This window comes from Triturus cristatus, chromosome 7, assembly GCF_964204655.1.
Source record: "Triturus cristatus chromosome 7, aTriCri1.1, whole genome shotgun sequence".
Classification (NCBI taxonomy): domain Eukaryota; kingdom Metazoa; phylum Chordata; class Amphibia; order Caudata; family Salamandridae; genus Triturus; species Triturus cristatus.
In genome coordinates, this window is record NC_140590.1 from 474,529,776 (window position 1) to 474,556,158 (window position 26,383).

The window sequence follows — 26,383 nt, forward strand, 5'->3', positions numbered from 1 at the left end:
ACCAGGAAAGTACACACAATAGTGAAACATTTTGGTATATACAGCAGTACATTAGAAACAGGAGTGCACGGACTTTCCAAAATAAAATACCCTTGTAGCATGGCTCTCGATAAACCTTGACGACACTCATCTTCTTTGGTCTAAGAATAGAGAATGCATTATCACACTCTTCGAAACCAAATATTGTATGATGTAAAAGCTCTCAGTTAGAGATCCATGATGGCTTTTGCATATGTAGCACATAATATTGGACACACCTGAACTCTGCCATTGCTTGGTAATTGGATGAGTTTTCTAATTGGACGCTTAAAGAAGCCATCTTGGAATAATGTCACAATACATCTCCAAAATCCAGCAGACATCACTAAACAAAATAATACTATAGCCTTATAGTATGCTACTGTTGCCTAGACCGGTGGTTAAAGTCCCTCAACACTAGTTGTATGCCCAAGCCGCAGGCAAGGACCTATTAAGAGGGAGAGGGCCTTTAACAACCGGTATAGACCAAGGCAGAAGGTCTATAAGGCTATTAGAACATTCCACCCACTAAGGGTAGAATGTTGTAAATTAAAAAGGGAAAAACATGAAGACAAACATTGGAATGTTGGAGCTGTGGGCTTTTACGGCCATTACATGACTGGAGCAGCTCCATTGCCTTGAATGGAGCTCTCAACATTCCAATTTTCTAATCTAGAATATTTATTGCTGGTGATTGTTAGAGGTTCAGGATTTTAGGGATTTTTCTCTACACTGGATGATCCCTTTAAGGTTTTTTTATGCCCTGTGACAGGCCATGGAAATAACACAGTGGACTAAAATACCACTGTGGATGCTTTTTTGATTTTGTAACTTCATAGCTAATGAATATGAACATCTGAACTTGTTATCACAACTACTGTGAATGATTATTACAAGTTACAGAACTGAGTGAATATGAGTGTTTATGAACGAGGGGTGAACATATGGAACAAATGAGATGGTGTTTAAGTGTCTTACCTCTTTGCTAAGTAACACAATTAAGCTAGAGATAACGTGCATTGTGTATTTATGTACCTGAGGATGAATAATTCCACAACAATTATTCATGACAATGTTTTTAGATTTTATATGAAGACTGTTAATAGTATTTAAATGAGCACTGGCAAAGTAAGCAGGTTTTGCCCTACTGGCTTCGCCACTGCTTGTTTTTTATTCCATATGGCTAGTGTTCATGGGCACGCAGGTGCTGTGGCCATCTTTAAATGCTTTTTCTTTTGTTTTAAGAACAATCACTCAACGATGGCCACTGGAACAGCATAAGTTAAGCACTAGGCAGAAGATAACATCAAGCGCCATAACATCGATTAAAATTGAGGATCAAGTTTATACTGATCAGGAAGATATAATCAGGGAGTTTCAAAAATATTACCAGGCTCTCTATCAAGAGGACAGTAATAAAACTCGAGAAGAGGTCGTCCAAGGCATGGCAGGGCTGTTCCCAGGTAATACTTTAGGTGAAAGGATGGCCGATTCCGAGCGTGAGGAGCTTGAGGCGGAAATTACAGCCGAAGAAGTCCAACTTGCTTTGTCAACGCTGGCATCAGGAAAGGCGGCTGGCCCTGATTGTATCCCCCTTGAGGTTTATAAAATCTTGGGGTCATCCATCATACCTTTGCTCTTAGACTTGTTCAAGGGGGTACAAGATAGTGGAACCCCCCTGAGTCTTGGAAGGAGACTACTATAGTTGTTTTTCCTAAGAAAGGGAAACCGCTGGATAACCCATCGTCCTATCGTCCGATTTCTCTGATAAACTCAGACATCAAAATTTACTCAAAAATCTTGGCTATAAGGCTAGGGCGGGTCATAGGACATCTGGTCTCCCCATGGCAACATGGCTTTATCCCTGGAAAAGGAACAACGGATCACACTCGTAGAGTTGTTTCTCTTTTCGACATCATGTCTGGGACGGGGGGTCAGATGGCCATGATCCTCCTCGATGCCGAAAAAGCCTTTGTTTGGGTGTCGTGGGAGTTTTTATGGCTGATATTAGCGCAGAACGGTTTTGGCCCACACCTGGTAAAGGCTATTAAGGCAATGTATTATCAGCCAATAGCTAGACTCCAACTGATGGGGGGAGTATCAGGCAATATTGAAATTTCAAGAGGGACTAGACAGGGTTGTCCATGTTCCCCAATATTATTTGCCCTCTACATCAACCCATTAGTTGAGAAATTGTTGCAGTCCAGACGTATTGCACCAATAAGTACGAGTGGATTTGAGACAAAAGTTTTGGCGTACGCCGATGACATCGCTGTCCTCACTCCCGATCCTGCCGAGTCAATCACGGCAATTGGGGAAATTGCTGAGGCCTTTGGCCATTTTTCTGGTTATGCTCTAAATTCCGGGAAAACAATAGTAGTATGCACAGACAATCTTGAGTTTGTCGATCCCAGGAGAGCAATTTCTGCAGTCTACCTCGGGGTGCGAATAAGTGCCAAGGTCGATGAAATTAGTAAAATCAATTTTATACCGCTGATCAGAAATATTGAGATTGACTTAAGGAGGGTAAATGGGCTCCACCTCTCTATCATCGGGAGGGGTAATTATTTAAAAATGACTATACTGCCGAAAATACTGTATTTGTTTCGCTCTATACCTCTGGCAGTTGACGATAACCTATTGAAGATGTTGGAAACAACTTTCTCTAGGTTTATCTGGCAATATGGGAAGATCAGAAGAAGCCTTAAATACCTAACTTTACCCCAGGAAAGGGGAGGTCTCGCAGTCCCAAATATTATGAAGTATTATTGGGCAGCTTTTCTATTCCAGATTACTACTCTCCTATCGTTTAACAGCAATAAGGAATTAACACAGGGCTTAAATATACCTACAATTTACGAACTTTCGCTCGGGAGAGAAGCCTCTGGGGTGTTACTGAAACAACTGGAACCCAGCTATTTTAAAAAGGTGCGGTTCAAAGTAATTTATGGTTCATGGAAAGTTTGGAAGCAGGTTTCTAAGGTTATGGGCACTCCAAGATTTTCTAGATATACCCCTCTATGGCACTCTTCACTGTTGCCCCACCTTGCAAATGATGATCTGGGGAAAAGGTGGGAAAAACAAGGGATCCGTACAATAGACGATTTTTGTGGGGGGGTTCAAGAGGTTCGAGAGGCTCAATTCCCTAGAATACAGCAGGTCTTTGGCATACTTGATAATCAATACTTTAAATTCCTACAGATCAAACATATCCTTATCACACGGAAGCCAAAGATCAAGATGGAGGAGGTTCCAATATTAGAAATAGTAACTAGGGAAACGAGTAGAATCAGGGATTACTATAAAATACTCATTGATAAAAGCCCTGACGACTTGGAAAAAACCGAAGCAGCTTGGGCAGCTAACCTCAGTAACCCCGATGTGGATATCTATATGACCTTGTCTCTAACAGCTGGAATTTTCTTAACATCAAATTTAAAAGCCCAAATCTATAAAACGGTATTCAATCGTTACTTTACCCCTGCTAAACTACATCAATGGGGGATGAGGGCTGATGATAAATGTCCTAGATGTGGGTCCGGCCCTGCCACCCTGGTCCATATGTTTTATGGTTGTGATAAACTGGCTTTACTTAAAGACGGCCTCTTGGGCTTCTGGGAATTATTGCTGGGCTTTAAACCAGCGTTAACTCCGACCCTGTTGATCTTGGGTCATGATAGCACCCTGGGCCTCAATACTGAACAAAAATATGGTATGTTCCTCGGGCGGCGGTCTATAGGCTACTTTTGGCCACAAGATGGAAAGATCAGGATCCACCAACCTTTCATATGTGGCTTGCTAGGCTCCTTGGGATATATAAACAAGAGATGTCTATATACGCCTGCAGAGGCAGACAGGCAAGAGCTAGGGGCATGAAGATCTGGGCGCTCGTTGCCAAATGGAGCAGAGATGTGAGGACGAATTAGTTATGCTCCTGTACGTAATGTATGTATTACTATATGCCTTTTTTTTTGGGTTTTTTTTTGTAAAATGTTAGCTCCTTGGGGTATGCTTATGTCTGTATTTGTATTTAACTTATTCTGGATATGCATTCAATAAAAAAAAATAAAAAAAAAAAAAAGGAATAGCATAAGTTTGGCTCCACCCTAACAGCTCACAAATACGTAACCTATATGAGCACTTGGCACTACATACTTTGTGTGTCCTAAGGTGATTAATGTAAAGGGTTGCACTTGAACTTAGCACTGAAGTGCATTCACTGTAGAATTAGGAATCATATATACTGTGTGCCTTAACATTATTAAAAATGATATATACTCCTTAGACACTTTATAAAAACCATCCACACACTATTAAAATGTATTTACTTTAGAAATGAGAATGATTTATGTAAACATATGAACTAATATTTTCACATTGGTATTCATAATGTAATTCTTAGTCACACTTGTGTTCGCTCACTATTGCTAACACAACCTCACCCTTCTGCTGCAATGCGCGGCCATGCAGATGGCATTTTGAATCCACACTGGAGCTTTTTGCTTGCTTTCTACTGCAGTAAGAGTATGGAAAGCGGGCAGGAGTTCGTAACAGAAACTCATGGACCAAGTATTAAAACTAGGCGTAAAAAAGTGAGAGTATAAGACCAACACGAGATTGATAGGAACCATGTGTCTTTTCTTGTCCCCATTACGATGTAGCCACGAGCGACATTTACCCGGTGTTGGAAAAGAATTTCGAATGCCACCAGCCCCCCAGTAAAGAGGTGAGCATTGACACTAGTGGGCCAACAGTCATTGGGCAGCATTTTACTATTTAACCTTGCAACCACCTTAAATATAAAAAAATGTTCCTTTAAAGGTGCGGTATTCACCGTTGTAGAACGATTATCGAATCATATGGTGGAATAACGGTGTCAATCAACATACAGAACACCTAGAGGTAAAGAAGTCTTTAATATTCTTGGGTAGAATAAGAATGATGTCCCTTGAAAGGCAGTGAGTAGAAGTTAAATTAACTTCTCTCCCAACAGGGGTAAACCGGACTGTATAGAAAATTGTTTTATGACCAAGTGACAAAAAATCACGCAACAAAGAATTTAATTTGTCTATACCTACAAGTTACCCTACAGGTACTGTCTAGACCTATAATAAAATAAATAATAAATTTAAATTTAAAACAATGTAATTGATTTTGAATCAGGAGGATTTCCCCTGAGAATTAACTGACTGCCTCATATTATTTTTGACAGCTTGGGGAATTGTGAAATATTGACACAACCTCACTCAAGACTTTAATCCAACAAATAGGTCACCCATGTGCGTTTGCACAGGTGAGTTATTCCGTAATTATCAAAGAGTGATTGAATGGTATGAGAGTGCTTCACAATATTGTATGATGTGGAATAGCAGCAGTGATGTGCACTAGGGATGGACGTGAGTGAAACACTTACAATGCAAAAAATGTTAAAATTGTGTAGGGTTAAAAAACAGGCTTCTTTGTGTCAAATTGAAAATATTTGGAGTTACACATGTATATAAAGGGTGAAGCCGCTGTCTCCTCAAAGTAAATGATACCCAATAAGCAACTATGTGGGAGCTTTCCTTTAATAAAGAATGTCCATAATGTATTTAGAAGGGACTAAGTATGAATTAGAGCAATGTAGCATGCAGAGAACACGTTTTACTTTAAAGTAAAGAAATGCTTTATCTCTGCATTAGGTGACTCTTTTGGATAAGGAGAAACGAATAGTTATTGTCCTGAAGAAGGAGGCTACAATCAGCGAAAGCCTCCGAAACGCGTCGACGCATTGTGCATTTGTTAAATTTGGAAGTGGCCAACAAACTATTGGAAATAGGGAAGAGAATCCCTACTTCATGTTGCCCATAGAGGGTCTGAATTAACAACGATATGACAAAGTTTATTGTCTTTTATCTTTTTTTCTCCTGTATTATTATATGTTAAGTGTTTTTAACTGTATTCTTGTCTTTTTGTTTTTTTAAAAAAATTAAATGTATATTTTATATTGATTGTACTTCTATGAAAATATTTTAAGATGCAAATAAATAGTCTGCTTTGATACAATTGGTGTTTCTTGCTTGCAAGTGTTTCACCGGTTGGAGCGATCTGTTTAGGCCTCATTTTTTTGTTTTTTGTTTTTTTTTTAAGATATATGTTTATTAGCATTTTGTATCATTCAATAACAATACAATCAAAAGCAAGCACTTACATGAGACAAACTATGACACAGCTTCCGTTGCACTGTCATCCCCGCTGTTACCCAATGGTATCCTAACTGATTTATCGCTCCCCCTGCGACCCTTACGGAGTAGTTCCTTGTAAATCCACCGTCCAATGCTGTTTAGACCTCATGTGGGGATTCTGACTGAGTAGAGCGATTGAATGAGTTTGACATTGTTTCTTCCAAAAGGAAAAACTTTTTTTACTTCTCAGTAAGTTGGCGCTCTATTTCCTTATGGGTTATACTGAGCCCCTCTCTCTTTTTGTTTAAGATTAACACTTGTTATTTCACATTTACTTAAATGTAACATGAATCTAATTCTGAATCTAATGTACCAACATTTCTTATTTCATCTATAGTTGTATATGCACATGCATATTAAATGTGCACAATTGAGTTAACACGTTAAGTTAGCATGAATAGACCTGTATTTCTTTTTGCATAAAAAACAGTTTTCCATTTCTGCTTGTGTGACTTGCAGGTTTGTTTACATGGCATGTTAGTTTGAGAATAGATGTAACTCTGTACTAGCGACAGAAAACCTGAAATGAAGACCTTGACAAACAACATGGAGAGCCAGAGCATTAACTGACAGGTTCTAGTCAGCAATGTTGTGAGGAGCTCCAGGTACCCAAGGACGATGTTGTTCTCAGGACTGCCCTGGGACAATCTGCTAATGTTGCAGCTTAAAATGTGAGAATGGAAAGAACTGTTGCTCACATATGAATTTACCTTAAAGAATTGAAAAGACAAGAGGTGTTTGGAAAAACATGAACAAGTTGGTTTTAATTAAGTGCAACGGCCTGGAGATTCTCAACATAGTGCGTCTGAAGAAAGTCTCTTGCTGTACAAAGTTTCAGCTGACAATATATACATCTTGTGAGGTACAAAAAAACAATTCTGCATTCTTGAAAAAGCATCTTGGTCATTAATTATCAAGTTTGGGTCTCTCATGGCTCTCGACCTCGGGGAGAGCTAGTGTAAGCCAGTGTGTATGTACCCAGATGTCTGGTGTGGGGAGCGCATGATCACTACGTGTGGTGTTAATGTCGTGTCCTGATTGGCTGAGTGTTTCTATCATGTGGCATCTAGCTTTGTGGTATTTTTGGGGAACGTGCGCCTTTGGCCAAACGTGTTTTATTGTGGCCAATTTTCTTGGACCTATTTGTGGTGCAATTATCTATCTGTGGGATCGATCAGGGTATTCCCTGTGTGCATGTTTGTCTTTGGGCTAAGCAAGACCCCACTTATGACATGTCACTCGAGGGTAGGGGTTGCAGGGCCTGTCTGACTACATATCTATGACTCTGGGTTGATGAGGAGGTCACCTTGGGTGAATCCGACAGCGATGATATGATTTAATTAGAACTTCTAAAAATAATATGGCGGTCATTAATATCCTTTTTTACCGACATTCTCAAAATAGTGCATACAGTTGTCATAGCATGCATCAACATTTGCTTTACTGATATTGACATAGTTATGCGTGATTAGATCATGGCATACATTGACATTGTTTCTACTGGTAACAACACTGTTATGCGTGCATGGATGATGGCATATATTGACATTGTTACTGCCAGTATCAACACTGTTATGCGGGCATAGATTATGGCATGCACTGACAATGCATTTATGAGTATTGACACTGTTATGCGGGCATACGGTGATATTACATTTATTGGTATTGCCGTTGTCGGGCCTGCACGTATCATGGTATTCATTGACATTGTATTCACCTATTCCAACAGGACAATGGGGCTCCTGATGGTCTGATCAATAGGTGTCACCCAAAGATGTGTGTGGTATTAACTAGTGTTCTCATAGTTTGATGTTGGCCACTTTTCCCTTGGATTTTGAAAGTTACAGACCTCTCTGCTTACCCTTTTGATTCTTTGCTGAAGTGTGGCTTAGGCTAATACTTATTTCCCTAATCCCTAGAAGACTCTTGACCGCGCTTCTGAAAATGCTAACACCTTCCCGCAACATTTTGTGGATTTCCCCAACTTTTTGAGATTTTCTTAGACTTAACCATCCTCATTTGTTTTAGACTAAAAATTGGATGACTTTAGATATTTCTCATGTTAGGGTAAACGATCAAAGACCATCTGATCATCAGATTCTGCTGTTAACTCTTTGTATTTCTGTGACTGAACTTCTTGTTTGTCTCATACTGATGTGCCTGAACTTCTTTAGGAGGTTTGGCTATCCAGTTGTTATTCTGTATAATTATAGTACGGTACAGAGATTAATTTACATTAACCTGACTGTTAACCTGTCATAAAACTCTTGACTTTATTTACCGAATCCTGATCCTTTTGTGTTGCCAAATGGCTTACACTGTTAATTAAAATGTTTATGATCAAGTGCTAACTCCCATCACCTCTGGGTGGCAAACAAAGATCCACTGGATAACCAATGGTAAGAGGGAGGCGGACCTTGCCTGGCTCCAAGATGGCCACAGCTTAAGTGAGCTCTGCAAGCCCGGTGAACTATCCTGCATTATCCTTCTTTCCAGCCGCTCTGTTGCTGGTAATTCCGCCCTGAGGTGCACTCTAGAGACGATAGTGTGCCACGAGAAATGTTTTCCTCAATGAACTGGGGTCCTGTAGATCCCGACACCAAGCTACCAAGCCACGCTACCTTCCATAGGGCCTACAGGAGGTGGAGCGAGGAGGAGCTGCTCGGCCCTGTGAAAGTCATCCCCCTACGGTGCTCGCTGAGTTTAGCAAGACCGTTGACCTTCCCTGGCTGCTGACTCTTCGCAAGCCACAACAGTTGTGACTGGAGGTGGATCTGCCTATGCGATAAGGCCTGGAATCCCAATCTGCGGCAGGCGACGGCCCGGCTACACTAGCAAACATGGAAGCCTAGCGAAACAGTTAATGGGCCGTCGCTCTTTACAAATGTTTGAAGGCTGGACTCGGCCATTAAGGGAGATGTGCAGGGATGTGTTGTCGCTTTATGCCCCTCTTTGGTGCCCCTACCTGCTGGATCCTGCAAACTGAGAGGGCCCGAGGATGATCGCCTACCTCTGCTGCGAGCTTCGGTGGTGAAGAGCCGCGGCGTCAGCGCTGAGGCCTCTGGAGCTGTACTGGGACATAACGGTAAGGCCTACAGTTGCAGACTCTGCACAAAAGGAGGGAAATTGGCAACTGAAAGTGGAGAGAAGAAGGCGAAGGACAGAAATCAAAAGGCAGGGAGACACAGAGATTGCCTGTCCTGATCTGCACGTATTGCACTACGCGCAGCATGAACCCTTCCCTTCTGAATTAAAGCCGCGCTCTGGGTATCCTCCCGGAAAGTGGTGCGGCGATTGCTTTTCTCCTGGGAACTGGATATAGAGCTTGGGCCATGGTGGCGCACCCTCCCCCTGCAAAGATGTTCCGCGGGTAGTGTGGGGGGGACAGCAATATAGAGTTGGGTAGGTCTGATAAGTCTGGTCCCACTTGCCTGAGTAGGCACTCATGGGGGTAATCCTGCTTTACTGTTACTATATAAGCGGCTGGTCTCCCCTATCGCCTGGTGGGATTGCTGAGTTGGGGGCTCCCAGATATTAAAATCAGACGTCCGGGCGCTCCCCTTCCTTTCCCTTGCTGCTGTGCTCCGTAATCGAGGTGACTAGATCAATCTTACTATGGGGAGAACAGATAAATCACAGTCAAAGTTGCACTTCGAGCCTCGCCAGACACCAAGGCAGCAGGATATGGATAAAATGCTTCGGAGACCGGTTTGGAGACAGGCGACCCTACAGTAGATCCGGACCTAAAGCAAATCCTTGCAGCGATGCATCATAGCGTGTCCAAAATTGATGGCAAGATTGATGCCTTATCGTTCTGAATAGATAGAATGTCGGAGCGCCTAGACAAACATACAGAAAGGATGGATGTTGTTGAAAAAAGGGTCTCGGAAGCAGAAGACGTTGTAGCCTCGGGAGGTCATGCCCATGCTAAGATGGACAAAGTGCTGAAGTCCATGCAAGCCAGGGCAGAGGATTTGGAAGTGCGCTCTAGGCGCAACAATATTAGAATAACCGGCATTGCGACCCCGAGGCCCATCATAGCCAGACTACTTAATTATAGGGATCGAAACACTGCCCTACGCAAGGCTAGAGAGCTACACTTGTTGTGCTATGAAGGCATGGCGTGTCTCTGTACCCTGACTTTACACAGCAGGTGCAGGAGGCCCGCTGCCAGTTTCTGCCGATTAAGAGGAAGCTCCGGAATTTAAACTTAGATTATAACATGATGTATCCTGCTAAATTACGTATCCAAGTTGATGGGAAAGCGCATATATTCACGGACCCTAAGCAGGTACTCCACTTATTACAGGAAAGGGAAAATGAAAAACCTGGCAAAGAAACCTCCAGCTTTCCTGCATCTCAGGGAGGAACCGATCCAGACAGTGATGAACAATAACTCTATCTCGTAACCTTGTTCATTGAACTGCTCTGGAGATCCTCAGCTCTGTTGTGTCAGGGGCACAATGCCTGCCTGCAAAATATGGTAACCCAATAGCCATTAAACTATCTCTCGGTAAGGTGATATGGCTCAGGGGATGGGATGGGTGATGACTTAAGGGGAGTACATGTTGTTATTCTGCATCATTACACGGACTGTTTGAAGGCAGGTGATGATGCATTGGAGGTAAAATAATCACTATCATAGACAGTCACAGGTGCTATCTTATTTACCTTCCCCTCGCCTTACTGCCTCAGATACATAGACTTAATTGTTGTGTATTGGGCCATCGATTTGATCTCTTTAGCAATTTCAAGTTATAATCCTGTATTGTTCTGACTGCAAAGTGTCTTAGATGTTCCAAAATGTCTTAACCATCTAAGAGATGTTGAGTTGTTCTGGCGACATCCGCCCCTGTGTGTTACTCACATGATAGTAAGGAAGCTGTTGTTTTTAATCACTCTAAATTTGGTAATGTTTAGTTGTAGGAGGGTGGGTAATGTGCCGACTATGCTAAGTTGGGGCTTGCATAGCGTGGGTGGGGTGTTATTGTTTGTAAATTTATAGTACACAGACGATGTGCGCATGTTGCCCCATTCTGACTAGCGTTGCAGTGGGAGAGGGAGGAGCCTGGGGCTCCATAGCGGACTATATGGCTTCTAGCACAACACCGCATGACATTCAGAACAGACTCAGATTCTTGACCTGCAATATTAGGGGTCTCAACGACTTCAGGAAGCTGCGCAAAGTTATAGCATATTTTAAGCAACATCAGGTGGAGGTTGCATTAATACAGGAAACACACCTACCTCCTAACAGCAGCATGCTTACCTGCAAGTGGTTGCAGGGACACTACAACGCAGCGGGATTCACCACACGTGCGAGGGGCGTGCTCACGTGAGTTAACTCGGGTATCACTCTTGAAGAAATGGACATAGACCCTAATGGTGGATATGCGATCTCCAGGTGCCACAAGGAAGGACTGAACAGTCACATAGCCAGCGTTTATGGTCCTAACTATGATGGGTGATCCACTATTCTTCCATGCATTATCAGCTCGCTTGCTGACAAAACCTGACCTACCACAGGTTTGAGGGGGTGATATTTACTGTGCCCTTGACCCATCCCTAGACTGCTCTAAGGGCCCTCCTCGCTGCCCTCTGCGGCTGCTAGAGCTATAGTTGACATTAGTGAACAGATGGGTCTCTTGGATGTTTGGCGTATGAGATTCCCTGACACAGAAAGATTCACCCAGTACTCTGACCCCACAATACTCACACCAGAATCGATTATTGGCTAATCTCCAGATTGATTTTTTCCCGAGTTATCACTTGCAATCTGCTCCGCCGCACATTTACTGATCACTTCCCGGTACTAACAGACATAGATGTTCCTCCAAAGAAGAGCGCGCCTTTCACATGGAGATTTCCCCCATACTCCCTATTAGATTCGGTCTTTAAGGCAGATTTAGCCTCCTCCATTGAAAACTTCTTTAGTGATAATATCAGTTCAGTTGACCACTTTTCTACAGTGTGGGAGGCATTTAAGGTATTCATTAGAGGTGGCCACCTCTATACACGCGAGAGTACTTTGGTCCTTATGCAACAGTCTGATGACTATTGAGGGACAGCTGAATCGGTTGGAACATGCTCACTGGCATGAGGGGGATGCCCAAGCCCTTGTAGCTCTGAAAAAGACCCTAGAAGAATTTCAGGAGGTGGCGGATGATGAGGTGAAACACATGGGCAAATACGCTACAGCTAGGACATATGGTGAGGGCGAGTGTCCTGGTTCTGTTCTTGCTGCCATGCAATGCCACAGGAGGGAAGCCAGCTCAATAGTTGAACTAAGAGCCGAGGATGGTAGTATGCTACACGATCCTTCAGCGATTGCCGATAGATTTCACAGATACTACACGGAACTTGATAGCTCCCAGTTGGTCTCCGACGAAGCAGCTATGAAAGACTATCTTGAGCACATACAAATGCCATGGCTCACTAATAAACACAGGGAGCATCTTATGGGCCCTCTTGATCCTGCCAAGATCAGGTCTGCACTTAGCACTATGCGTGATGGCAGCACTCCTACCCAAGATGGACTTACAGTGTCCATTTATAAAGCATTTAAAGAATTACTCATTCCACATTTAGTAGCGCTATTTGAGGAGATGGTAGAAACAGATATGATGACACCCTCAATGAGAGAAGCCTTGAAAGTAACCCTGCTGAACCCGGGAAAACCACCGAATGAATGCTCCTCATATAGGCCTTTGTCACTTTTGAACGTGGACACCAAGATTTTTGCCAAAATATTAGCGAACTGACTTGCACCGATAGTTCCAGTACTAGTCGGCCCTGAGCAAGTGGACTTTGTCCCGGGGCGCAGTTTAACATATAACCTTAGAACCATATTTGGAGCCATACAACATATAAATCCAGAGGTTAGAGCCACTGCAATCTTCCTCGACACAGAGAAGGATTTTGATTCAGTAAATTGGGCATTTACGAAAGCAGATCTACAAAGAGTTGGTGTGGGGGATGTTTTCCTCAAACTAGTGTCAGTCTTATATAACTCCCCAGTCACCAGAATTAGGGTGGCGATACAGTGACATCTCCTATTGCAACCACGAGAGGCACCCAGCAGGGTTGCCCATTGTCCCCGATATTATACACAATTGTGGCAGAGCCATTGGCATGTGCACTGAGAGAATACCACAGACATAGAGAAATTCACTTTCCAAAGTATCGCCTCATCATATCAGCGTATGCTGATGATATGCTGGTGTATGTCCGAGAGGCGATAACGAATCTCAGTGCTAACCGAGGTAGTGCAGTTCGGTGGTATGTCAGGCCTAGAAGTCAACTGGGCTAAATCCATTATTTTTCCACTGCCCCCTTCAATGTCACCAATTGAGCTGGACTTCCCATTACAATGGTCCACGGGTCCTGTTCGCTATTTAGGTATCCAAGTGCACATGGATTCAGACTTGGTATTTAATGAGAATTATGGGAAAACTATCTCCAAATTAGAAGATGATGTCGATCAGTGGATTTGTCTCCCACTATCATTGATGGGATGCATTTCCCTCATGAAAATGATAGTTCTACCCAGGTTTGTATTTCTGTTTCAAAACTTCCCGATGCTACTCCCGAAACAATTGTTTAAAACCCTCTGTACTATTTTAATAAAGCTTGCCTGGGCTGGGAAGCATCATAGAGTTAAATAGGAAATACTAACATTGCCCTACTCCATGGGCGGCCGCAATGCTTCAGACTTAGAGTTATATTATAAAACAGAACAGTGTTCCCATTCATACTACTGGGTACACAGCTCACAGAATCTTCCGCACTTACAAATTGAGGGGGTGGGAGCAGATCCTTACACTCTTCCTCAGAAACTGTTTCATGCCCCCTCTAGGAGATCTGGCATACTGGACATTAACTCTTCGGTTCATGCTTGGCATGATTTACTAAACAGACAGGCAGGCGCACTCATGTACTCATCCTTGATGCCTTTAGACTGGTGTCACTGGCTCACAGTTAGCAAAGAGAAGGAAGATATACTAGCATTGAAAAAAATTACCATTACTAAGATGGGAGATCTGTTTCTGGAAGGAGTGGTCCGCAAGTGGGCAGACATTGAGATCGAAGGACATTTACACGATATCACTACTATAGGGTCAGGCATGTCCTGCAGGAATTGCTTGGGGATGATATGCAGGAGCTGCCGGAGCTACTACCCCTCTCTTTCTTGCTGCTTTCCTCCTCCCCCTCTAAGATAGCGACTACCATTTATAATATGTTGCAGGAGACTAAGAGGACACGCTCAATCAAAGCTAGCCTAGACTGGCAAGGTGATCTCGGCATTATTATATATGACAATATTTGGCGGTATTGCTGTGAAATGGCCAAAAACATATCGCTAAATGGAAGGCACTGCCTCATCCATTTTAAATTCCTAAACACCAGAGAGACTGTATCGGTACATATTGCCTGGTATTGCCCAAAGGTTGCAGAATTTTGGTATAAGGTTTTCTGCACATTGCGTGAGGTCACAGGGCTCTCACTTACTCCGGATCCACTACTCGCTCTGCTGGGATACAACAAAAAACTGAGCAAAGCGGTCAGGCAACTAGTTGCGATGGGGCTGCTATAGCAATAGCAATGCGCTGGGCTAAGGGCTAAGGGCTAAGGGCTGGGCTAAGGGCCAAGTTTCCAACTATAGAAGACTGGTCCAAAGCACTGGAAGACACCAGAGGGACCTCCCTTAGCGGCATGGGTGGGTGCAGTCAAGAAGTGGGGCAAGGCGGAGGAAACGCTACTTAGAACGGAAGAAGCCCAGGGACATCGCAAACACCCGATTTCCCTGCCCTGGGCGATGCTGATGCACTCCTTCGCACAGGAAACATTAACGGCGGCGGGCCCGCGAACGGTCGGTTCCCCGGGGACCCTCGCGACTCAGGAGCCCACCCAGGGTGGCACGCAGGAGACCGAGGCACCCGGCGGGCCCTGACCACGGACTGCAACTGTTCCCTCGTTAGGCCCACACATAGACAATGATCACTGCTCCCGCCTCCACCCCCTCCCCCAACCCTCCTCCGCGCCTGCGAAACCCCGACACTATGACAAGCTATGGCACAGCTCTCCGACGTAAGATTCATACTGTTTATAACCCAAGATATGGTGCACTCCCCAATTTACATACCCCCAGTTCGTTGATAGTTACCAGGTGGCTGCAATTCTCTGACCTATATGATACACCACAAAGGGGATACAGATACACTTAGTAGCCCCCGCATGGCGCGGCGTCCCTAGTGAACACTAGTGGGCTAGGCCCCGGCACAGGCCTCGGAGGCCTGTTTATAACTCAGAGACAGAGCGGGGATCAACATACCCTGGGCCTGCGAGTTCCGCTGACCACATAGGAAGCGTCTGTGCGCTCCTGCCTACGGGCCCACATCTACTGCATTTCCAAATGTGATGATGTATGCAATGTTTTTATTACAAATGCCAATAAAAAGAGTTTTCAAAAAAAAAAAAAGAATAGAAGACTGGTCCAAAGACATAATCACAGTCAGAAGTCTACAATGAGCTACCGCCTCCCCAGAATCGACCAAAGGGCTTTTGGGAGCTATATCAGCAATACCTTGTGCGAAAGGAAACGGGGGAGCCGCTGATAATTAGAATTGATAATTATTGAATAGATTTGTTTTTGTTCGGGACTATCATGTGTTGGGAGGAGATCGGGTGAGTCCTTGGGAATTCAATAATATTTATCTAAAATGCGCATAATCCTACCGTCTATTATTGTATGCTTATTTTACATTATTTGCCTAGTTGTGATCTTCATTGTGCGTCAAGCACCCAATATGGGTCTGTACTGCAGCTAGCCAATGTGATTATCTATCGCAAGGTGTTGATGTAATACTGTAAACGTTTAAATAAAACAATTAAAGCATTTTTTTTTAAAAACAATGGTAAGAGGGTTGGACAGGCGCTGGATCACCACCACGCATGTGTGCCTATGTGCTCTGACGGTCAGCATGATTGGAATGGTTTAGTTCTATTTAATGCTGATCGCCTGATGAGACAGTGGCTGATGGTGGTTCAAGCAGAAAGGGGTGGAGCGCATGCGGGTGCTGGGGGGCTAATAAATTATAAAGAGAGAGGGGTGCTAATCTGTGAACAATATAAGCCCTCACTTGCTGGAGTATCTCAATTGTATTGCTGCGCTCATTTTCACGGGCTACATGTATGCCTTCTGCCTGTTACTTCTGAACTGATTCTACAGGTACTGTGTGGGGTGCTTTAGGCCCCTGCAATACGTAGCTAACAACGCAGCCTGTCCTGTCAATGTTGCTCTTGCCAAATGTATCCTTGTCAACTGGCATTGCTACTGTATAATTTGTTCTTGGCATTTTTGTTATTAGAAAAAAAGCACAAAAGCAGTAAACAGATTTAAACAAAAAAGAGAGAGAGAGGTGCCAAACGCAAGAGGGTAAAAGTAGGGAGGGGCAGGTAGAGGGAGAGAAAACAGTCTTACATGCAATGCAATGCAAGGCTCTGACATCAGCAGAAGAAGTATAAAATGCTACCAATAAAAACAAAGTGAGAGCAAAATTCTTCTTGGCCAAGACTAATACAGGAAAAGAAGGCGAGACATTGAATCAGGAGCAGTGAACTGGGATAAATGAGAGCTCTGCTGAATCACGAGGAGGGGCAGACACAATAACCTTTCTAAGTAACACTCAAATGAAAGAGTCCTGTTTGCCAACACAGGGATAAGGCTGTCTGTAGGCAAGACCTAAACACAAAATAGAAACTGTTTTTCTTCGCCTACGATGCAGTATCCTGTAAACTCCAATCCAGTGACTCCAGTTTGACAACTCTAGTCTTGAAGAGCCCGCTAGGAGTTTGGTATTGGAATTTGGACTTGGCAGGCAGGAGAATGTTTTACTTCTGGGGTTATTGACACTGTTTTCCAGGGGTATGTTTCAGTGTCCAATTTTGATACCCGAACACACATTTTGGCTTCCCAAAGGGACCAACCACTCTTACTACATTGACGAGTCCGAGTCCATAAGAAGAGAGGAGCTTCCGTACTGAGGGGAATTGGGTCTCCAAGGGCAGCCATGTGTAGAACCCCTATATTAGCTGTGCCATATACATATATTTCATATAGAAGGATACAGCTTGGGTTTTGGTATTAAGATTATTGAAGATTAACATTAAATATTCAGGCCATTAATGTACACATAAAGGGTCCAGGACGGAACAGCCTTAGTAGCTTTGTTCGAGAGATGTCGAGTTCCGAGTTTTCCTTCCAGCTTCCATTGTGGAGCCCAGAAATGAACAAAGCATTGTTGTAATCAGGGGCGTCGCTTCAGCGGGCTGTTTGGGGTGTTACCCCCCTCTAATAAATGTATTTTATGATGAATAATTGGGTACAGGTGCTTTCAGTCGGGTGCAGTGAGGTGTCTGTTGGATTTCACCTGGGATTTTTTCATGCACACACTGACAAGAACACAAACACACACTCTCTCTCATCTATGTTTTAGAAGTCCTAAAAAAGTTTGATTTTACAAAATATTGTGTTTCTCTCACTTAGCACTCATACCAATTGGCAATCCTTTTCCCTTTCCTCTGACCCTTATTCCCATCTCATGCAGCCTGCTTGTCCTATAATGTATTTTAAAATTATATGACAGCGTGATTGTCGGGAAATCTGAAGCTCCCCCCTTCTTCCCTCCACACGCCCGAAACCCACCATGTCTTACTGGCCATGCTATGCCCCTGGTTGTGAGACAATGCTCAATCTATTATTTCGTATGTCAAAGCCTCATAGTGCATTATTTGAAACGTTAAACAATATACTTCCTGGTCTTTCGTGTCAAATTGATTTGGCAGGAATTTGGGGGACTTTCTCAAAAAGGCGTTGCTGCTAAATGGTCAGAAGCACAGTCAGCCACATGGCCAGTCCATGCGTCGGATAGGAGTGGGGGAGGGTTGACCTCATTATAAGGCTGCAACTGCATGGGTGGTGGTGAGTGGTGACTCTGCTTCTGCCCTGCTGGCTTTACAGAGTTGTCATGTTATCTGATTTTACTTTAGGTCCTGCCAGACACCACGTGTTATTTGGTCAAAAATACTATGACACTACAGGTGAGGCTTGAATGATAAAGGGGATTCTCGTCCATACACAATTACACGCTCAGCATCACATACTAATCACAAACCCTCTACTTCACCTGTATGTGGGGGGCGCTGACACCAATCAGTTACACACTTTCTCCAATGTCACGCGTAGGATGTATGCCTGTTATTTTAAACTACGTGCATCCTTTCAATTTCGTCAAGGAAAATACGGTCATTCAGAAACACATGAGCGTGTAATGGAAATGTGTCCCAAATATGTGTATTTTCCGTAAACTTAATAAAGAGCAGCTCTGTGGCCCGGGAGCTCCCCGCTGGCCCCACACTCTGACGGCAGGTTAGTGCCGTCAGTGTATAGGCCGCCTCGCGCCAACGCTCCGGCCGCTCCTGTAAAAACGATCGTGAAAGGCCTACACTGTTCCCGCGCGATTGACGCTCACACCTCCTGCCGCCATTTGGACAAGCCTCCCTTGGAAACTTTTAATTAAACAGTGTGTTAGTGACAGGCGGAGCGCAGTCGCTGGCAAAGGGTGTGCAGTGGAAGGGTGAGTGCAAGGGGGACTAAGAAAACCTGTGCTGGTGGAAAGCTTCCTTCAGTAACTTGTCCGTTGCCAAAACCATAGCCATATAAATATTGACAGCAGATCTTCATGCGGTGGTGGATATACAACACTGTGCACTTTGGAATCAGACGTCGGGTTCGACAGAGCTCAGTCTTCAAAGTCATTCACTGCTATACCGAAAGAGGCAATAAGGTGCAGATTTACAAGGAACTGACGCATCTGCATAGATGCGTCAGTTTCCTTGCGCCAGCATCAAATATCCCTGTGCCATCATGGATGCGCTGTATTTACTAATACAGTGCTCTATGGTGCAAGGATTAATAGATGCGTCAGAAATTCTGACGCATCTGTTGGCCCAAAAGCCACGCATTGCTGGAGTTGTGTCGCAAGCACGACGCAACTCCAGCAATGTATTTTGAGGCCTATACTCACTGTACTGCATCACTCCTTATGCCTGCTTCAAGCAGGCATAAGGTTTTGCCGCAGTGGCGTCCTAAAAGTGGCGCAGTGAAATCTCGTAGATTTCACTGCATCACTTTTACGAGGCCTTCCTGCGTGGGAACACCCTCCTGCATACATTATACCTGACGCAGGTATAATGTTGCCGCCCTTGCGTCAAAAGAAGTGACACAAGGGTGGGGCAAGGAGGCGCAAGGAGCTTGTTAATCTGCCCCTAAGTCTTTATATTGTATTTACGTGCTTTTTGTTAATACCCAGAGGCTCTACTGAGTCTCTGGCTTTATGCTGAGTGACTCAAGTCCTAATGCCCTTTGTAAGCCGACGTTTTCATTTAAGTCTGGCCTACGTGCAGCTTTACCTGTTTTGTGATGAGAGACCTATTGCGAACAATACCAACACTTACAGTGGACTTTGGGTCAGCCCACTGCTTATTATTGGCTTTCTTGTGTGTCTCACTTGCTTCTAATTGATGCTCGTATCTCTCCTTCTGTATGTCCTTCGCATTTTTCTCCAGAACTAAGGCTGTCCTGATACCTGTGTGCCTGGGCTGCCATTGGGTTAACTTCTTTGATATATCCTAATATGATTGGCTTTTCCTCCTCGTCATAACATTAAGACTCTCTCATCAATCTTATGAAGAAATATAAACCACCCTACGCATGGGGGTCTCTGCAGTAGGACATTCCACCAATGTAGGGATATTCCAGACATGTTATATCTGCAAAATATTGGGTTACATAGAGAAAGGCCAAACTTAGGCTCACCACAAACCTGAGTTTTGTCTATACCTTTATACAACTTCAAACCAAATTATGATTTTATTGCACTCTCAAACCTAGTTATTGTTCTGACAATGATCACTTCTGTCACCACAGGGGCGGAAATGGGCTTGTGCAAACACTAAACGCTTCTGGAAAGCAGCGCAGGAATACATTCTATTTCTTTCTGAAAAGCAATACTCTACATTGTAACTTTTGTTCGGGTGGATCTTTCACTTGTCTAGAGGTTTACATTGTATCAGAGGAAAATATAGGGTATATTCTCAAGAACGTGTGATAACCATCGCAAAAGTTACTTAACGCAACCCTAAACTTTGCAGTCCATCGGGGGAATTTACGTTGTGTTAACCAGGTATTCGCAACACGGCGGTAGCATGTGATAGTCACCAGATAAGGCGTCAACTGACCCCGTTAAAATCAACGCCACGCCGTCAAAATACGAAACACGAACGCTCAAAAAGCTGCGATGAGGCCAATCGCGATACAAAAAGCAGCGAAAACCAGCGGCAGGCCTGCAAATCCAACGCGTCTGGTGGGAAAATGCACTATAAAAGCAACAAAAACAACACACCAGAAAGAAGCCAAAGTGCGTAGCAACATGGATGCACCCTGACCGAGCGCAGAGGCCAACGCAAACCCCACAAGCCCCACAGACCACCAGCCAGGAACAATGGGGTCAGGGAAGGCCAAGGAGAAGAGGGAGAGGAAGACGGGGTGCAGTCGGCAGGAAAACAAGACCAGCGTCAATGAGGTGACAGAACACAACCAGTAACTGAACCACAATCAGACTACCTTGAATGCAGCCGTAGTGTCGAGGAGGCCAATGGAGGAGGCCAAGAGGCGCTGGCACGATGTGAAAATCTAAACCAGGAAAGACTGGAGAACATGGCAGCAGCAAGTTGAGCTGCCGCTGCACCTGGAGGTCCCGCCTGTCCTCATGCTATGTGAACGCGCGTCTAGTGCGGAATACTGAGGGGCTCTACGTGGTCAATGTGGGAAAGACAGCTTACCTTTTGATCGGGGCATTCTTTTTTTTTTTGAGGCGCTCCCTTTTTTGGGCGGCTGCTGGGTGACCTGTCCGAGCTCCGCTCCTGTTTGCTTCCGCGGTCGGCTTTCGGCGGATGTGTATTGGGGGCGGTGCGGCTCTTGGTCCCGGCCCGGCTTCCGCTCCTCCCTGCCTAACACAGTGGGAGACGGCGGCGCTGCAGCTGAGGAGAAGCCGGAGAGTAGCGGCCCGCGGTCTCCTCAGGGGCAGCACCAGGGGCATATCGGCCAAACTGGAGAGCATCGACTGTTCCGACGGAAGCAGTGAGCACGGCCGAGAGGAGGGCACTGGAGACGTCGGAGCACCGTCGCAGGGGGGCCCGGTAGAGCAGCCCCTGGCTTGTGGCAGTTTGTTGGTTGGCAGGGTGCCCCACATCCAGGTAGGACGCGTTCCAGCTATCTTAAATCCCCCTGTCCTGGCTTCTGCTCGTGCTTCTGCTTCTGCTCCTGCTTCTCCCCTGGGCAACAGTATGTGTATCAAGAAGGGTAAAAGACGCAGGGGAGGAGGAGGGTTCGCAAAAGTTAAGTCTGCCGGGAAGGACACTAACCAGGCACATTTGAATAGACGGGAGGGCAGTCTGGACACAAGTACGGAAAGTGTTGGCAATACCACGATTAATAGTACTGGGGAAGGTAACGGCAATAGCAGCACTAAGAGAAAGTCAAAGACCAAAAAGAAAAATACTTCAACCTTTTTATTTGGGGAAGTCAAAAAAAAGAATACCAAATCAACTAGGTCTAAGGGCACTTTTTTAGCAGCGAAGCCCAAGATCACTCCTTCCCTAAGGTCGTACTTCAAGGTCCTACCGGAAGTTCTGTGCCTTGCGAGACAGGGAGAGGCAGGAAAGCTGGGGAAAAGGGACATAACTGATCTGGAACCTGGACCTGCTAACCCAGATGATTTAAAAGCAGAAAAGATAAAGTCGGGGGCCACATATTTGCTGGAGGTGTGGTTCCGGTTGATACTGAAAGTCCTGCTTTGGAGGGGAGAGATAAAGCAATGGAGGTAGTGAAGGGGGTGGTAGAACAGGCACCCCAAGCTGAATCTCCATATACCCCCCAGGTTTCATCTAAGGGTCCGGTTTTGGAGGAAGGAGGCTCGGATAGAGGAGCGACAGCTCCAAATCCAGAGATACATTCGATTTCTTCCTTGGAGCTTTTTTTGGCCTCATTATCAGTAGATATAAAAAAAGGGTTTGAGGTCTCTGCTGCAAACCAAGGAGAGATCAGGAGTTTTTGCGAGTCCCTGGACAAGAAAGTGGACCTTCTAAATACCAGGATGGACACATTAGAATCTACTGTGGGGGCATTAACAGAGCAGCTTGATGTCCTGAAAGTTTACCTAGTTGTACTTAAAAGAGATGAGAGGCCGTGCGGGATAGGTTGGAAACATTAGAAAATAATTCCCAAAGGAGTAATTTGCAAATACTGAATGTTCCAGAGGGGAGTGAAGGTGAAGATCTTAAGCTCTTCATGATCACACTTTTAAAAGAATCATTGGATTTACAGATCTCAGATGATGAATTGGGCCGGGACATTCAGAGAATCCATCGAGACCCCTTCAGAAGAAATCCGAATCGTTCTAAACCGAGGAAAATCCTTATAAATTTCCATACTTATTCATTGAAAGAGAAGATTCTCAATTTATCCCTCAAATATAAATCATTGAAGGGTAAGGATTTTCCATTTCAGATTAGATCAGACATGGCCAGAGTCACGTTAGATAGGCAATGGGAGCTGGGTAGGAAGCTGGAGGATTTTAAAAAGCTAGGAGCTGTGGCTCAACTTAAATTCCCTGCCTCCTTGAAGATTATGTTTAAAAACAAAATGCATAATGTGAGATCAGTACAGGAGGCAGAAGACTTGTTGGCTAATATGCAATTGGGCTAGCTATATCTTCATACAATTACCTCTAGCCTCTATCCTCAGTTTCTTCCTAGGTTCCCTGGATAGCCTATCTTTAAACAAAATATATATCATAAGTATTTTTATAGGCAGTAAGGTCAAGGGGTGAATAGACAATGCTTTAAAAAAAAAAATAGTCTCCTTAGGTAAAAATGATATAAATACAAAAGTAAAAAAATATGGGTACAGATAAGGTTTCTCTTTTTTTTTTTTTTCTTCCCCCCTCCCCTCTTAGTCACATCACATCCCACATTTATTGCACTGTAATAGGTCGGCTTAGGTAAAGCTAGGTTGGCTCTTTTCCATTTCTCTCTCAGTATTCCTGGTTATTTTTTCTTTGGAGTAGAGGAGGGTGGGAATCTCCAGGGTGCAATTATCTGGACTTCACCTGTCCTGATGACGGGGGGTAGGGTTCTCCATGGGTGTGAGGTGGGGATGTTAGGGCACAGGGGTAGGGGAGGGGGGAGCAGGGGGGGAAAAATTAAAATCCTAATTTTCGCCACTTTTGGTATGTCCCACTCTAGAGTTAAGGTTAAGGGCGCAGGTAGTGGGATGATCTGTGCGCAGGGGTTGAAGGTTTTGAATTTGATATCCCATATCTTGATTTTTTGTGGATAGGGGGAATTTAGAGCCACCATGAGCTCTCTTCAGATTCTTTCCTGGAATGTCAATGGCCTGCACACTTGACCAAGGAGAGATAAGATCTTGGAATATCTACGGGACTCTTCAGCGCAGGTCATTGTCCTCCAGGAAACTCATCTATTGGAAGAAGAGATGATCTCCCTGCTAAAGTCTCAACGCTGGGTAGGCTCCCATGTATGCACAAGTCAGTCAGCAAATATTAGAGGGATGTCAATTATTTTTTTTTAAAACAGCCAGGGCTCGTATATTATCTCAGATAAAAGATCCAAATGGTAGAGGGTTCATCGTAAAAGTTACAATAATGGAGACCTTGTTAACCTTAATTGGATATTATGGTCCCAAACACGATGACCCCACTAGTTTGAAGTCTATTTTTTCACATTTATTGGACTTCCCGGAACCGATGGTCCTGGCAGGGGATTTTAACATGGTCTTGAACCCTGCATTGGATAAAACTCCAACTAATAGAGCTGTTGTCTTTTCTAAATCTCGGGAGTATCTGCTTGGGGCCATGAGACAGTTCACCCTCTCGGATATCTGGAGGGACAGATCAGGGCAGCAGTTAGGGGTGTCATACCGAAACTATAAATATTGGCACCAGTCAAGAATTGACTTTGTCCTGGTCAGTTACTCATTAAGGCGCCAGGTTAAGAATATTGCATACCTGGCACCCCACCTCTTGGATCACTCCGGGGTCCTTCTGGTTCTGAAATGCCCAGTTCCCAGTTCAATTAGGACTTGGTCCTTTAATCGAGCCATATTTTTGGAAGAGGAGGAAGTCTCCTTTCTCTCACAAGAAGTGGCATGGTTTTTGGAGGTGAACGTTGGTACAGCCTCAACAACTTCAGTATGGGACTCTCTGAAAGCCTTTCTACGTGGCCAAATTACTAGCAGGACTTGTCATAGGAACAAAAAATATAAGGAAGAGATCATGGACATTGAAGTTAGTCTGAAAGATGCAGAGGTAGATCTCTTAGGCTCAGCACCCCCTGAAATTTTGCAAGAGAAGCAAGATAATGTCAGTGGATTAAAAGCCCAGCTTGAAAATATTTTGACCATCAGGCTTGCTCGAAGATGGGAAGCCAGTAAGATCTCCCACTTCGAGTATGGAGAAGGAGCGGGCAAACTCCTTGCATGGAAGAGTAAATTGGACCGAGCAAGGAGTTATATTAAAGAGATCAGATATGAGAATGGTATTTTAGTCACTGATGAGGAAATTCGGACGCCTTTCAGGTCTTTTTTCAATCTATTGACCAGGAGGATGGTCGCGTAGATAACCATAGTGCACAGAGGTGGCTTGGAAGTATTCCTCTCCCCTCCCTTAGTTCAGAACACCAGCAATATCTAGACAGGGCCTTTTCCTGTGCCGAGGTAAGGGACGCTATCTTCAATGGTAAGAACGGAAAGGCCGCAGGGCCGGATGGGTTACCTGCTGAGATTTATAGAGTAATGAGTGATCAGGTTATTCCTACTATGACTAACCTTTTTAAACAGATCTTGCAAGAAGGACTGATTCCGCCAGATTCATGGAGCGATGCCACTATAGCCCTGATCCTGAAACCAGGGAAAGCGGCAGCCAACTGTGGGTCTTACAGACCCATATCTCTCTTGAATGCCGACTTTAAAATCTTTACCTCTATATTGGCAGCAAGATTGGGTATAATGGCAAGGGACATTTTGCATTCAGACCAGAAGGGCTTTGTAAAGGTCCGCCAGTTATCGCACCTAACATATGATTTAATTGGAGCGATTGATTTGGCCTCCACATATTCCATCCCTTAGCAGCTATGACCTTAGACTCCACCAAGGCCTTCGACAGGGTGAATTGGACATACCTGTCGGAGGTCTTGGAAATGTTTTATCTTGGTGCAAAATTCTGTCGTACAATACAATCTATTTATAGGAGACCTACGGCTAGACTTCTGGTAAATGGCAGTATCACAGGGCCCTTTAATATATCTAGGGGTACCAGGCAGGACTGTGTTGTTGATTTATACATCGAGCCATTTGCTCAACGGCTTAGACAGGACCCCAACATTCAGCCTTTCAAATATGGGGAGTGGGAGAGGAAGGTAGCCCTTTATGTCGACGATATTTTAATCTTTACCGCTGATCTAGGATATGGCATTTCCAACTGTCATCAGCCAAGCCCAGGAGTTTGGACTAGTCTTGGGTTACTGTTCTGCTTGGGTTTTCGGATCAGATAGAACCCGCTCATTAGAGCCTCTCTAACCCAGCCAGAACGTTACCCTCTCCCTAGGGCTTATTCACAACAAGTAACCACAGATACCACCTAAGGACAGGGAATTCCTACTATATATATATATATATGTATATATATATATATATCTAGACCTCTTATCATACAAGTGGCGGCCTCGCGGTCCCAGACGGACCCAGGACTTCCTACCCAGACGGCAGCCTTAGCCTCGCGGTCCCAGACGGACCCAGGACTTCCTACCCAGACGGCAGCCTTAGCCTCGCGGTCCCAGACGGACCCAGGACTTCCTACCCAGACGGCAGCCTTAGCCTCGCGGTCCCAGACGGACCCAGGACTTCCTACCCAGACGGCAGCCTTAGCCTCGCGGTCCCAGACGGACCCAGGACTTCCTACCCAGGCGGCAGCCTTAGCCTCGCGGTCCCAGACGGACCCAGGACT